Raw genomic sequence first — 13955 nt, 5'->3', positions numbered from 1 at the left:
TATTACCATATTTCATTTAGACATTATTTCAGTAATGAAGAAAAAAAGAAACCCTTCATTTCCATATTTTTACAGAACAGAACCAAACTAACTTGTGAATTTCACACAAACTAGAACAAAATTGCTAACAGCACATTTTCTTAAGTGTCTGAATGGCTTTTAGATCGATTGGCTTTTAGGCATATTTTAAAATTAAAAACAGCTTAGCTGCCAACAAAGCAAAGTGGGTGCTTAATATAAGGGCTATTTGATGGAGTTTTCATTAGAAAAGATGCATTTGAGCATTTCAGATTTTAAAATGGGAAAATGACCAGATCACACTTAGCAATTTTCTTTGCTTCAGCATTTTCCAGGAGCCCAAGAAGTAGACTTTGGTAATTTACCTGTTGACTTCAAGATGCCAGAATTTCATGATAGTGCAGCTCTTGGAGAACAAATACAGAACAGTAGAATTTCCTCTGTGTGATCTGTGTCATTTTCCTAGACTGAAATTCCCATCATTATTCTTTCCTCAATTTTAGTATTAAACTTTGATTTAAACAACAACATGTTATATGGGAAGGGCAGCTACTAACCTTTTAACACCTTAACATGTTTATCAGGTTAACTATCAAAGCAGGTCATAAGCAAATAGGATACTGACCATAGCATCATTTTAATTGATGGAAAGTATGGGAAAATCCAAAGGAAAAGCAGGCCTGGGCAGTGATGCCCTGAGAAACTTACATAAGAGCAAAATGGGCTTCTTGTAGAATGTGCAAAAGAAAAGTACAAAAGCAATGAGAATGGATGACAAAGGGCTGGAAACACTCTTGCTGCTGTATAATTTTACGCAGGGTCAACCCTTATATTTCTGCTTTTAGGGCTTTTTATTCAATTGAGAGAGGAATGCTTTTAGGTGATTTCATACAGGATTCAATGGGCAGCAAGACGGCTCAGTAGATAGAGGAGTGGCTTGGAGTCAGGAAAAGTTATCTTCCTGAGTTCAAATCTGGTCTTAGACACTTAATAGCTGTGGGATGTTGAGCAAATCACTGAACTTTTCACCTCAGTTTCCTCATATGTAAAATGAGCTGGAGAAATAAATCACAAACCACACTAGTATCTTTGCCAAGAAAACCCCAAATGGGTTTCCATAGATTCAGTCTCTGGAAGAAACTAGGTTGAATCTAAGAACAAATAGTCACTTTAAATTACACTGAAAACATCAATAGTAATCCATGAGTTCACTGATATCAGATATAACAATTATTTTAAAACTGATAGAATAAGGCTGATAGAAAAAAAAACTGTTTATGAGTCTATTTCCTGAACCTTTCTAATTTTATACTTGAACATTATATTCTGGTATTAATGGAGAATGGGATAGAGTAAATATACCTATAGATGGTTAATCTATAAAAATCTTAAGTATCCCTTTTGTTTAAGAAAGCATTTCTAAATTTCTATTGATTTGGAATCATATGATTCTCAAAAGTGATGAGTTTACAACTCAGGAATTTTTAGTTTTAAAGGAAAAATATGAACAACTTCCACTTCATAAAAGTTAATCTTAAAATGGTTTTAATTTCTAGTCTTTTATTTTCAACATAGACATCATGCAGTGGGGTGGGATGTGGTAGTAGCCAGAGGGTCAGCACTACAGGTAAGAAAACCACTAGAGTTCAACTCCTTTCTCTGATAACATAATGGCTGTGTGACCCTGGCAAGACAATTAAATTATTAGTGCCCTCAGGCAACTCTCTCTAAGTGACAGAGAACCTCTCTGCCTATGGTGAAATGTCTTTCCACACTAGTTGTTCTTCATGTCTATGAAATAATATTTTGATCATATGATCAAAAGAAACAATCAAAAATTACTCCCCACTGAGTCTCATGAAGGCGCAAATAGCTCATCTGTATGCATTATTATATTTGAACTATATTTATGTAGTTGCCACTTAATTACACAGAAAAACATTAATTTCAGAAATCCTAGGGCATCCCTTCTATGTTGATTCCTTGCTTCGCTCAGGAAGAACAGCAGGAATTCCTTGGAGACAGATTATGTTACTTTCTACAGAAAATCCATTAATTTTAGTGACATATACGATATTTACTAGAGGAAATATTGAGGTCAATTTAAAGTTTATTCTCCCCCCAATACCTATCAGATTGTTACAGGATAATCTTAACTGTTTCTCTCTTGTACAGAATGATCAATGCAGGGGAAAAACCCACCATGATACATCACACAACACATTGTATGATTCACTGGAGTCGTAGATAGGGGGAGTGGCATTTCATAGCAACTGTCTAATTTTGATTTAGTGTATGAGCTGTCTAATTTGATAGATTATGTGTCCATTGTGGGATATAAATCATTATTTATTCCAGAATGAAATGATTCAAGTCATTTTGTATTATTTTAAGGTCAGCTACATCAATTTGACCAGTAAGATGCTATGATAGTTGCTTGTCCAAGACATGTCTCCATTAATCAGTGTTTTCAAAAGAATAGAACTTAATGCCCTAGTTTTTCTGTTCTTAACCTAGGTGAGAAAAAATAAAACATGCATTCATTGGAAATACTAATTTCAAAGCTCTCATATGGGGAAGTGGAAGTATGGGTTTTTTTGGTAAGATTTTGAATAGTTCCATTTAACTATATCAGAATGTTATAGGCAGTGTATATATATTATATATATATAATATATATATATATATCAGACACAGTATATAATGACCTGACTCAGAAAGCCAAATGGAAGATTATACTATTAATGTTAATACTAATTAATAATTAATAACATATAATGTATAGAATCATACTTTAAAAATATATTGATATATTATTTCATCAGTTAAATACATTAATAAGTGACCAGTTGCTATGTAGTAACAGAATTATATGCTTCTGGACATTTATATATATATGTGTGTGTGTGTGTGTGTGCTTATGATAAAATAATTAAATTTATTTATATATTAATATAAATATATAGACATAGATAAAATATTTAAGAATTTATTTACATAGTCATTCTAAAATTTCTTGAATACATATGAAACCAGAAATATGTTTCTATTGTTACACAGCAGGTGGTTGTTTAATATTTTTATTCACTGAAATAATGTATATGAAAAGCCTCTGAAAAGTTTATCCCATCATATAACTGTCAGGTATTATGTAATTAATAGTATAGTTTTCCACTTGACTTAAAGTCCATTTAACTATATACCCTATCTTATTCTCTCAATAGTACATCAAAGAAGCAGGATGGAATAGAGGGAAACATTGTTGTACTTGGAGTAAAAAGAACTTAATTCTAGTCCTACTCAATATAAACATTTGTAGTGATAATTACTGGAAGTGGTTAGCTAACTAGTAGTATTAAAGTAATAATTAGTAGCTAATGACCTATTAGTGTGAAAGCTAGCGAAGGGCAGCTGGGGGGGGGGCACAATGGATAAAGCTTCAAGAGATGCAGGAAGGTCAGAGTTGAAATATGACTTCAGGCACTTAATAAATATGTGACCCTGGGCAAGTCATTTAACCCTGTTTGCTTCAGCTTCCTTTACTGTAAAAGGGACTGGAGAAAGAAACGGCAAACCACTCTAGTATCTTTGCCAAGAAAATCTCAAATGGGGTTACAAAGAGTGGGACATGACAGAAATGACTCAACAATAATAACAGTGTTAAGCTACAAGATAGCTACTGGGAGGATTTGGGAAGGAAAAATATTTTCAGATTTAGTTTCGGGAATTGTCCCATTGAATCAAAGTGAAAAAAAGCACAAACAAGAATATATTTAAGTGTCTACTATTCGGGAGACTATGCTGGGTAGGATACCCTCAAGAACTTACATTACATTTGGAGGGATATCAGTGTTGTACTAGAGCAAGTGTGTACTAACTCCCAAGGTCTAAGTCTTAAATTTTCAGTATAAGTATTCATACATCAAAAACTGGCAAAAGCTAGAAAGCATTATATAAACTTTTTGATTGCATAAATTTAAGAAAGTGATGGAATAAATGTTAATGACGCAGATTAAAATGAAAAGTGTGTTACATTTATTTTTTTCCAAGAGAGTTGGTTCTTAAATATACACCAGGATATCCCCAAACAGACTCATAAATATAATACAAGGTAGTCATGATGAGGGCAAAGGAAAGATAGAGAGAAGATGCTATCAGAAAATCTGAGGACAATGGAAGAATAACAACAGTGGCATGGATTAGGGGAAGTTTATGGAAAAGATGGAACTTTGATAAGCTTTGAAGAAGATTCTGAAAGGATGAGTTATATAGCTAGGTATATTTTGGAGGTATTTAGATGAGCTGAAAATAGTTACCCCCTCCAATATGGCCCGATTTTTCTAAGGGAAGAGCACATCCCTCTTCTCTTTCCTTGCCCTCCCCCCTTCTCAACTCTTTCCTTCAGGTGGTTCCAAGACACTTTCCCTGAGGTCAGAACTTCCCCATGAGATAGCTGAGTGGTCCTGATAAAAGAATATGGGGCTTGAAATCCCAAAGATCAAATACGACTTCAGGCACTTACTGGCCAAGGCACCTAAATTGTTTTACTCAGTTTTCTCAACTTGAAATGGGTATAACAGCATCTACCAGGCAGAGTTGTGATAAAGAAATGAAAAAAAATTGCTTAGCACAGTGCCTAAATAGGCCACTCATTGGACTGTAAGCTCCTTGAGGGCAGTCTTTTGCTTCTTTAGGTATCTGTGGCACAGAGCACAGTCCCTTGCATATAACATGCACATAATACACATTGATTCATTTGGTTAATTCACTCCATCCATCAATTAGGTTCCCAGGCTTGGATAGAGAGGGAGTAAATTCATCTGAAGGCTTGCCTCTGAGGGAAGCCCTTTATTTCTTTATTTTTCCAGTCCTTTCCACCCCTCCAAACTCTTTACTCACAGTTAATATTGCCTGAGATTACTGGGATGTTTAAAAGATATAATGGTAAGTAGTATCAAGACTCTCCCTTCTTTGGATCAATCCTGTACAGAGGAGAGAGCCTAGATGATTTGGAAAGTCCAAAACTCTGTCTCTTTATGGTTCTAGCCTTATACACCTGCCTCATAGCAAGCACTTAATAAATGGTAGCTGAATGACTGACAAAAGAAACCTGACCTCCCAGCCTCCTGGAGTCCCTCTTTCCTGAATCACTGATTCTTTATCATATCCAAACTCCATGAATCAGTGCCCATTCAGACTTTCAATGTCTCTTAGGCTCTCCCAAGACAGGAGGCTGGCTTTTACCCCCTATTCTTCACTTTCCTCACCTCCACACCTGTGCTTTTCTGATACTCCTCCTTTTCCCACTCCCCTGATAGGATCCAATCTCTTTCAATGGTTTGTTACAAGCAAATTCCAAGTGTGAGTAGCAGGAGACCAAATGTGTAGAGATGCAAGATGGTCTGTTGAATTTAGGGTATACATAGGCTCTGAGTTTGGATGGAGGCAGTATGAGAGAAGAGCTCACAAATGATCTCTCAAGTCCCTTTAGCCTTTCCATTCTATTATTGAAATAAAAAATGTCAAGGAGAGGATAAAAGCCTTTTTCTGGCCTGAACACAAATCGTTATGTCCCATTCAGCTCTGCATTTTACAATGAGATGCTGTAACAGTGAAAAGTATCTGATGGCAATAAACAAATTACATATACCACCTTCTTTGGCCCTTTCAATTTCACCTCTTTCTACCTGCAATCATGAGCGACGAAGTTTTCTAGACATTCAGACTGTCTGAGAATGAATTACAGTCAGATGTAAGGAGGTGAACAGCAGGCTACCAACATTCTCTATTAAAAACCGTGTTGCCTGTCAGTGGAGTCAGCACCAGGGTCAAGCTGCTCCTAACTGCTGTCTATTTAGGGACTGAGAACTTGTCTCTCTCTCTTTCTCAGATACCCATACATCAAAGCCCTGGATGGATGAAAGGCAAAGGCTATTTTCAACATTTTTCTTTCAGGTTACTTACAAAAGATGTTTTCCATCAGAAAAAAAATGGAAGTGGATCTAATAAAGGTAGGATTTTTGTTTTGTGGCAGTGCCAACAGACCAGAATTTTTTAAAAAATATGACTCACAATTTTTTACCCATTCTAAGTGTAGTTAATGACCTGTCCTGAAAAATACCTGAATATAGTAATCACAATATATTAAGAGACCAAAAGAATATAAATCTCAAGTAATAGTTCCTTCTCTTACTATTCAATGCCATCATATTCCAAGCAGAGCCCAAATGGAGCCTCCCTCAAATGTACACTAATAGCAATTTCTTCCTCCTGAGTTCTTAGAGCAATTTTTTCTTACCTCTCTTAAATTACTCTTCTTAAAAACTATTTGATCAATCAATGAACAACTATTTATTAAATGCTTAGTATGTTCCATGTACTGTGCTAAGTGCTTTGAATACAAAGAAAGACAAAGAAAGAGAGAAGGAAAGAAAAGAAAGAAGGAAAGAAAGAAAGACAGGAAGGAAGGAAGGAAGGAAGGAAGGAAGGAAGGGAGGGAGGGAGGGAGGGAGCGAGGAAGGAAGGAAGGGAGGAAGGAAGGAAGCCTAATCTCAAGGAAATAATGGGGGAGATACATGCAAATATTTGGGTACATAAAAGATACATACAGAAAAGATGGTGAGAGAGTAGAAAAGTCTTTTACACAATGTTGCACTGGAGCTTAGTCTTGAAGGAAACCAGAAAAATGAAGAGGTGAGTTGGGAGAGTATTCCAGATGTGAAGGACAATGTATCAGTATAGAGACAGGCTATACTTACAAGAAAGAAGTGAATGAGATGAGGCAAGAAGTATATAAGCAAAGTGATTTGGACCAGAAGGGGAGATACACTGATCAGTGTAAAAGGACCTAGGGATAAGAGGTGGATAGAACCTGAGTTCTGACTCTTGTTTTTGCCACTCCACACAAAGTAAAGTCTAGGTTTAAATCTCTTTCTGCTTTTCTAGGTCTGTTGAAAAGTTATTTTCCACATTCTTTATATACCCTATATCTACTTTTATATACTATATATATGCTTTAATTTCTATCTGGGTCGTAGAATCTTTTGGTTTTGAGTTGAAACTGTTTTCTTTAGCACTGCCCAAACCATTAATTTTGGGCCTGCTCATAGAAAACCTGTGGTTATCCTTTCTCATTAGAGGTTGAGTCTGTAACTAGCCTCTTATGTTCATAACAATGGCATCTGGATATCAAAAAAGTCATAATAGCACTTTTTGTGATAAAAAAAATTCACCCCTAGAACAAAACCAAAACCAATGTAAATCCCTGAAATTCTGGGAAAGAAGGGGGAGTCTGTCAGATGGATAATAGTTGAATCAACTAGAGAACATAAATATAATATCACGGGGACATAAGAAATGGAAAAAAAATCACGAGGAATTCAAAGAAACTTGAGAAGATGTGAACTCAGTTGGATAAAATAAGCAAAAATCAAGAGACACATATGGGTGATGGGTGACCTGAGTACTTACAAAAGGAGTTGATATTGCACTCTGAAAAAATCAGGTAATGATTCTACCAAAATTTTCTAGGTAATAGTTGTGAGTCAAAGAAATGAAAAAACTACCACCACCACCACCCTCACCAAAGTATCCAAGTATCCCAAGGTCCTTTATGTGATGAAAGAATCCAGAAACTTTAACATGCCACAAAGTTTTTTTCTGATAATTTTTGGTATTTGGTTTCCATGTGTATGTGTTTATGTGTATTTGTGTGTGTGTGTGTGTGTGTGTGTGTGTGTGAATTTGAATTTGTGCTTAGTGGAGTGGGATTTGTACCTGTTTGTTGAAGGAAAATATTTATGTCTTCTTGCTTTATTTATTCATGTCTAGGGAACCAAAAGAAGGCAGTTTTTGCTTGCAGAGGATGTATGGGAAGGAATACTGATAACTGTGACCAGAGTCAGTGTTCATTGTACTTGATAGATTTTCATATTCCTAACAATTTTTAAAACACTATTTGAAAAGTACATCCACAATATATCTCTTTTACAGTGGTACAAAGGTAGTTGAAAACTCATTACAGGAACTTTGTGTGATGATCTATATTTAGCATGGAAATAACCAGTTAGATAATTACACCTTTCTGCTGCCAGTCATAAATCCAACCTGCAGTCTTCAAGTGATGTAACTGATCAAATTATGATAACTCACATTTATAGAGTATATTAATGTTGTGTGGCATCCCTTTCAAGATAAACATTATAAGCATTCTCTGGGTCATTTTATAAATGGAGAAATTTGAGACTTCTAGAAACCAATTGATTTGCTATATAGTTGTTCAAGGTCAACCAAGGAAAGGAAAAGTGATAATGCTTGAATTTAAAACTAGTCTGAGACTTCGGTTACACTAAGATTCCTTTCAAATATATTGTGTCTTACAGTTTTCCTTTCTTTGTTATCATAATTCTAATGCTTAATTTTTAAAGTATATACATACATACATACATACATACATTCACACAACACCCACATTTTGTCATTTGTTCCTCCCCAGGAACTCTTGGGAGTAAGGGAGTATGAATCGAATCCCAAAACCAATTAAGTGGCCCTATGTATGAAGCCCCTCTGTGTGATAAGAATACAAAGATAAAAACAAGCAGCCAATTAACAAAAACCAGTATCTGCCCTCAAGTTTATAGTCTATTGAGAAAGGATATGACATTTAAATAGAGAATTTATATTAATATACATAATAATTGGGGGAGAAGGAAGAGAATTAGCAACTAAGGGAGTTTAAGTAAGAGAAGGCATATACACTGATACCTAAAGGAATGAAGGATCTCTAAGGGGCAGAGGTAACAAGAGGGTGCATTCTAGATTTTGAAGAATTCCTATGGAAAGACTCTAAGGCAGGATGTGTTTCTTTATTCTGGTCTCTCATATTGTTCTAATATTCTATACCTCAACACCATGTCTTAGCTTTGACCTCACTCGGCACCCTTCCTAACACTTGAGGGCTTCTCCCTTTGTATATCCATCTGGCATGATGGCCTTCTTTTTCTAAGGATGAGTTCCTTCTGAAGTTTCCACTTTAAGGAGAAGCCTGGGCCAGTCAACTTTCATTTCTGGACTTGTTGAATTTTAATATGCTTCCATGTGAATTTTTTTTTATTTTTCCCTTTCCTCCCATCCATCATCTTCTCACTCCTTTTCTGTGTTGTTTTCGTCCATTAAAATGTAAGCTCTTTCAGGGCAGAGATTGTCTTTTCATTTATACATGTATTTTCAGTTCTTAGCACAGTGCCTGGCCCAAAGTGCTTTAAAAAACTGCTTGTTTCCTACCTATCTGATGCATTCAGGGACCCATAAGCAGAAAAGTTTGGCAGCAACAAAGATGGCATGAAAGAGACTTACAGGTAAGAAAGTCAAATGCTAGGCTGGTTCCACATTGTCAAAGTCTTTACAATGGGATTTGGAATTTTATTCTAAGGGCAAAAAGCAACTATTGAAGGTCTGAAGAAGGGAAAGATGGAAACAATTTTGTGCATTTATAGAGATTATTTTGGCAGTTATGTGGAAGATGTATTGGAAAGAAAAGAAAGTGGACACCATGAGAATAACAGGAAGGCTGTTGTAAAATACTAGGATGGAAGATATAAGAGCCAGGACTAGTGTGGTGGCTAAATGAGAAGAGAAAATGGAATGGATGGGATAGACAGAGTGGCATGATCAGTAAGACTTGGTAATACATTATGTGTTGAGGTGGGCATAAAAGACAGGGAAGAACAACAGATAACTCAAAATTTGTGAATATGATTAAATGGAAGGATGTTGATGTTTTTGACAGAAATAAGGCTATTTGGAAAATTGCAAAAGATAATGAGTTCAATTTTAAAACTACTGGGTTTGACAAACAATTGATGTTATCTAGTAGCCAGTTTGAGATGTGAGACATAGCTCAAGAGAGAAATTAGGGCTCTGAATATGTATGACTCTAGACATGTATATGTTTGTCTATTTCTATCTACCTAGATCTATCTACCTGTTTGTCTGTCTGTCTGTCTACAGAATAGCAGAACTTTGGGAAATGATCAATCTGAGGAGTAATATGATAGGTAAGAGGAAAACCAGAAGGGAGCAGAGGATAAATAGGAACTAGTATTGGGTGCTCAACAGCATCAAATGCTACAGAGAACTCAAACAGGATGGGGATTAAGAGTAGGCTATTGGATTTAGCAATTGGTAATTGAGATAAGGGAAGCCATATTTCAAGTGTTTGAAAAGTGAAAGGGAAGCCTTTCCCATTCCTCCTTAATATTCTATTCTAAAACTATTTCCATTTAATCCTATGTATCTTCTTGGGACATAGTTGTTTGCATCTTGTCCCCACTCATTAGACTGAGTTCCTTGAGAGCAAGAACTCTTTTTGTTTTCTTTGTTTGCTTTTTCCCCCTTTACATTATATCTTGCTTTAATGCCTGGCACATAGCAGGTGCTTAATAAATGCTTTTAATTGATTGATGTGCTGGATGGGAAGAGAGTAGAACTCTGACTAGGAGAAGACGATAAATTGCAGGGATGAGATCATATGAAGGTTTCTTAATTGCTTAGAAAACCCAGACATGTTTGAAAGCAACAGAGAAGCAATCAGTTATGGAAAGATTGAAGATTATTGAGGGATTCAGAAAAAATTGATGAGTCAAGCTGCCAGAGTAGAAGGAGAAGACATTATAGATATTACAATCTTTATTTTACAGATAATGAAGTTCAGACAAGTTCACTGATTTTCTCATAGTCATACAGTTAGTAGATGATGAAAGAAGGATTCAAACTTGGGCTTTTGACATTAAGTTTAGCCCTATTCCCACCGAGTTATACAACCTGCCCTTACTATTATTTTAGATTAGCAAAAATGGAGCTAAACGGAACTAAAAGGACATGTTTCAGATGACATTAATGAGGAGAATTGTCAAAACCTCTGGAATTGTCAATCTGTTGAGATAATTGTATTAAGGAATTAATTTCAAGTTATATAAATTATTTAATTTGAAAACAGGTATGAGGACATTAATATATTAATGAGATCCTGACATATTCTTAAAATTTTTGTTGTTATTTTAATATAACTTTACAGAGCATCCTTCCAAGAGGCTAAAGGGAATAGAGGACTGAATTAATATATAGTTCTAAGAGAATTAAAAAAATAATATAGAATAGAATAAAAAGGTGAGCAACTAGTGCCATATATAATTTATTTCAAAGAGCCTTGGCTCTGCCACTTACTGTGTAATGCTTAATAAACCATTTAATATTTCTGAGCTTCAATTTTCTCGAAGCTCTTAATAAGTCACCTGGGGCAGTTTGGTGGCTAAAAACATTTAAGCACCTACTATGTGTGGGGCATTGGGGAAAGATACAATGAAAAAGAAATTAAAAGCAAAACAAAATAAACAAAAACAATTCCTGTTCTCAAGGAACTGAATTTTATGAGAAGAGACAAGCTGTAAAGTTATGTACCAACAAGATATATGAAATTAAATGGAAATAGGCTGAGAAGAGTCTATTAAGGAGGAATGGCAAAGGCTTCCTGTTTACTTTTCAGTGGATAGAGTGCTGGGTCTGGAGTCAGGTAAAGCTGAGTTCAAATCTGGCCTCAGATACTTAATAGCTATGTGACCCTGGGCAAGTCACTTAACTATTTTTGCCCCAGTTTCCTCACCTATAAAATGAGCTGAAAAACGAAATGGCAAACCACTTCAGTATCATTGACGACGACAACAACAACTAAACCAAAAGCCAAATGGGGTCATGAAAAGTTGGACACAACTGAAAAATGATTGAAAAGTAAGCTATTACTTCAGGCAGTTTTTATAGGAGTAAGATAAGGTGCACAATTTCTGTTTGTAAGCATCATGTATTGATATGTACTGGAAATGTGAGTTAAAATTTTACTCATTCATCCTCACCTCAACTCTCTATATTTGTACTGTAATCTAAAAAATGTAAAACAATTTTAAACTACAATAATATGAGTCAGGTAAAAGTTGGTTATAAAAATTAATAATCATGATATAATAAATTTTATATAGTTCCTCATTGTTTGCAAAGCATTATACATATTATTTCACTTTATATTCACAATAACCTTATGATGAAGTTATTATTATTATTATAATGATTTTATAGAGGAGGAATTTGAGATGGGTTAAATGACTTACCAAGGGTCATAAAGCTATTATGTGTCTGTCAGGATTTGATCTCAGGTTTTCATTATTCCAAGTCTTTTGATTCATCTACTCTGCCACCTTGCTACCTAAAACTAGTACTCTAAAATCCCAAACTATGCTTTTTTAAGTGAGATGATCTTTTTTTGGAGTATTTATCACCATATCAATAAATAATATAACACTTTGCCTAGTACATGGATTTCGTATTATCTAATATCTTTGGACACTGAGGCGATACATGGGCTCATATAGCATATAAATCAAAAACCTCAGCAAATACCCCAAAGTCTCAGAAAGAATTTTAAAGGACAGTTTGAATTGCTTTGACAATGCTAAAAAGAAGAGACCCTGAATGCATGTATACATTTTATTCATTCAAATATTTGGAAATCATTGCAAAATATAAATGGAACAAATCTTTAATGGAAAACCCAAGAATTGCTCCTTTAGTAGCTTAACTGACTAGCAAATTTTATTATAGTATGCAATTCAGAACAATAAGAACCCCAATATGATATGCCATAGCTGTTGCCTACTTCCTATTCTTGTGGCATATTCTACAAAATATTAACAAAAAAGATTTTATCTAAAGAAAGAAAAGCACAAGACAAAACTATCAGGAGATCTCTTCAATACACAGTTGCAGCATAGAGACATTTTATATTCTATTAGAAACTGGAAGAAGAAAATCTGAGCTTTTGTTTGAGTTTAGGTTTTGGACAGTGTGGGTTTCTTTTGAATACAATATTATTCTTAGAGATGAGAAATCCAAAATAAGAAGAAATAATGAGAACTTTTAGCACTATTAATAAAGAAGGCACCAAAAAAAAAAACTGGAACTCATCAAAATGTAAATGTCAGTTAAAATACATGCCAAGTGACCTCCTTGACTTCTGAAGCTATTTATTCATGAAGAGAATAATACTATCTTTTCTTTTTGTTAACAAAGGATAAACAACAAAAATGGAAAGTGGCAGGCACTGTCAGTGCTACTTACCCTATTAGATGAGTTTTGCTTGACTTGTTAATGGAAAAGTATTAGGAAAGATTAGAAGAGCAACCAGTGTGTCTAAAAGGGGAGGGGGGTTGAAGAAAAGGATAATTTACCTATAGACAAAGCTTGCTTTCCTCTGTAAATGATAAATAAAAATAAATTATAATGGTGAAGTAGCAGAAAGAATTAAAGCTAAGCTTTAATCACCTCTACCCTTTACCTCTCAGTCCTCCATCTAGAATTTGCCTTCTGATCAAATCTTGATTGGAAAACACAAGAAAAAAAGTCACATAGTCATTTTTTTCCAAGTCAGGTCACCAAATGAAGACAGAGAAGCCAATGGATACTGGGAATGAAGTTAGCCAGGAATGGTGATGCTTAGCATTTTAGTTCTGAGAGAGTGAATCAAGAAAAATGAAGTTTCAAATACAGTGTAAAGGGTCCTAAACTTGTACAGAATGCAAGAACAGTTCCAGGTTGTAGATCCAGGCAAAACAGGTGAAGAACTATGCCTAAAGGTAGGAAAGGTTACAAACCCTGGACCATACACTAAGTGAGGGGCAAATTCAGAAGCAAGTCTCAGGCATGTGACTCTGACTCCAGGAATAGATCCTCAATGCTGGCTTTTAGCACAGTCAGAAACTTGCAGTAGAGTAACCAGGACAGAAACCCAAGCCTGCAGTTCTGTCACTCTGAATCAGCAGAGCTTTCCAGCTGACTGATAGAAGCTAAATCTAGTAGCAGTCTCCTGGAACTCCCAGTGGGCCAAGTTCACA

General features: G+C 35.2%; 1 protein-coding gene across 13 annotated transcripts in view; it reads right to left on the bottom strand.

Moving 5' to 3' along the window:
• The window catches only part of CTNND2 (catenin delta 2), a 1175163-nt gene that overhangs the window by 277282 nt on the left and 883926 nt on the right, over positions 1 to 13955 (bottom strand). The gene's annotated exons all lie outside the window — the stretch shown is intronic.

Source organism: Monodelphis domestica, chromosome 3, assembly GCF_027887165.1.
Source record: "Monodelphis domestica isolate mMonDom1 chromosome 3, mMonDom1.pri, whole genome shotgun sequence".
Lineage (NCBI taxonomy): Eukaryota > Metazoa > Chordata > Mammalia > Didelphimorphia > Didelphidae > Monodelphis > Monodelphis domestica.
Note: the sequence above shows the minus strand (reverse complement) of the source record. Positions and strands in the feature narration are given on the sequence as shown.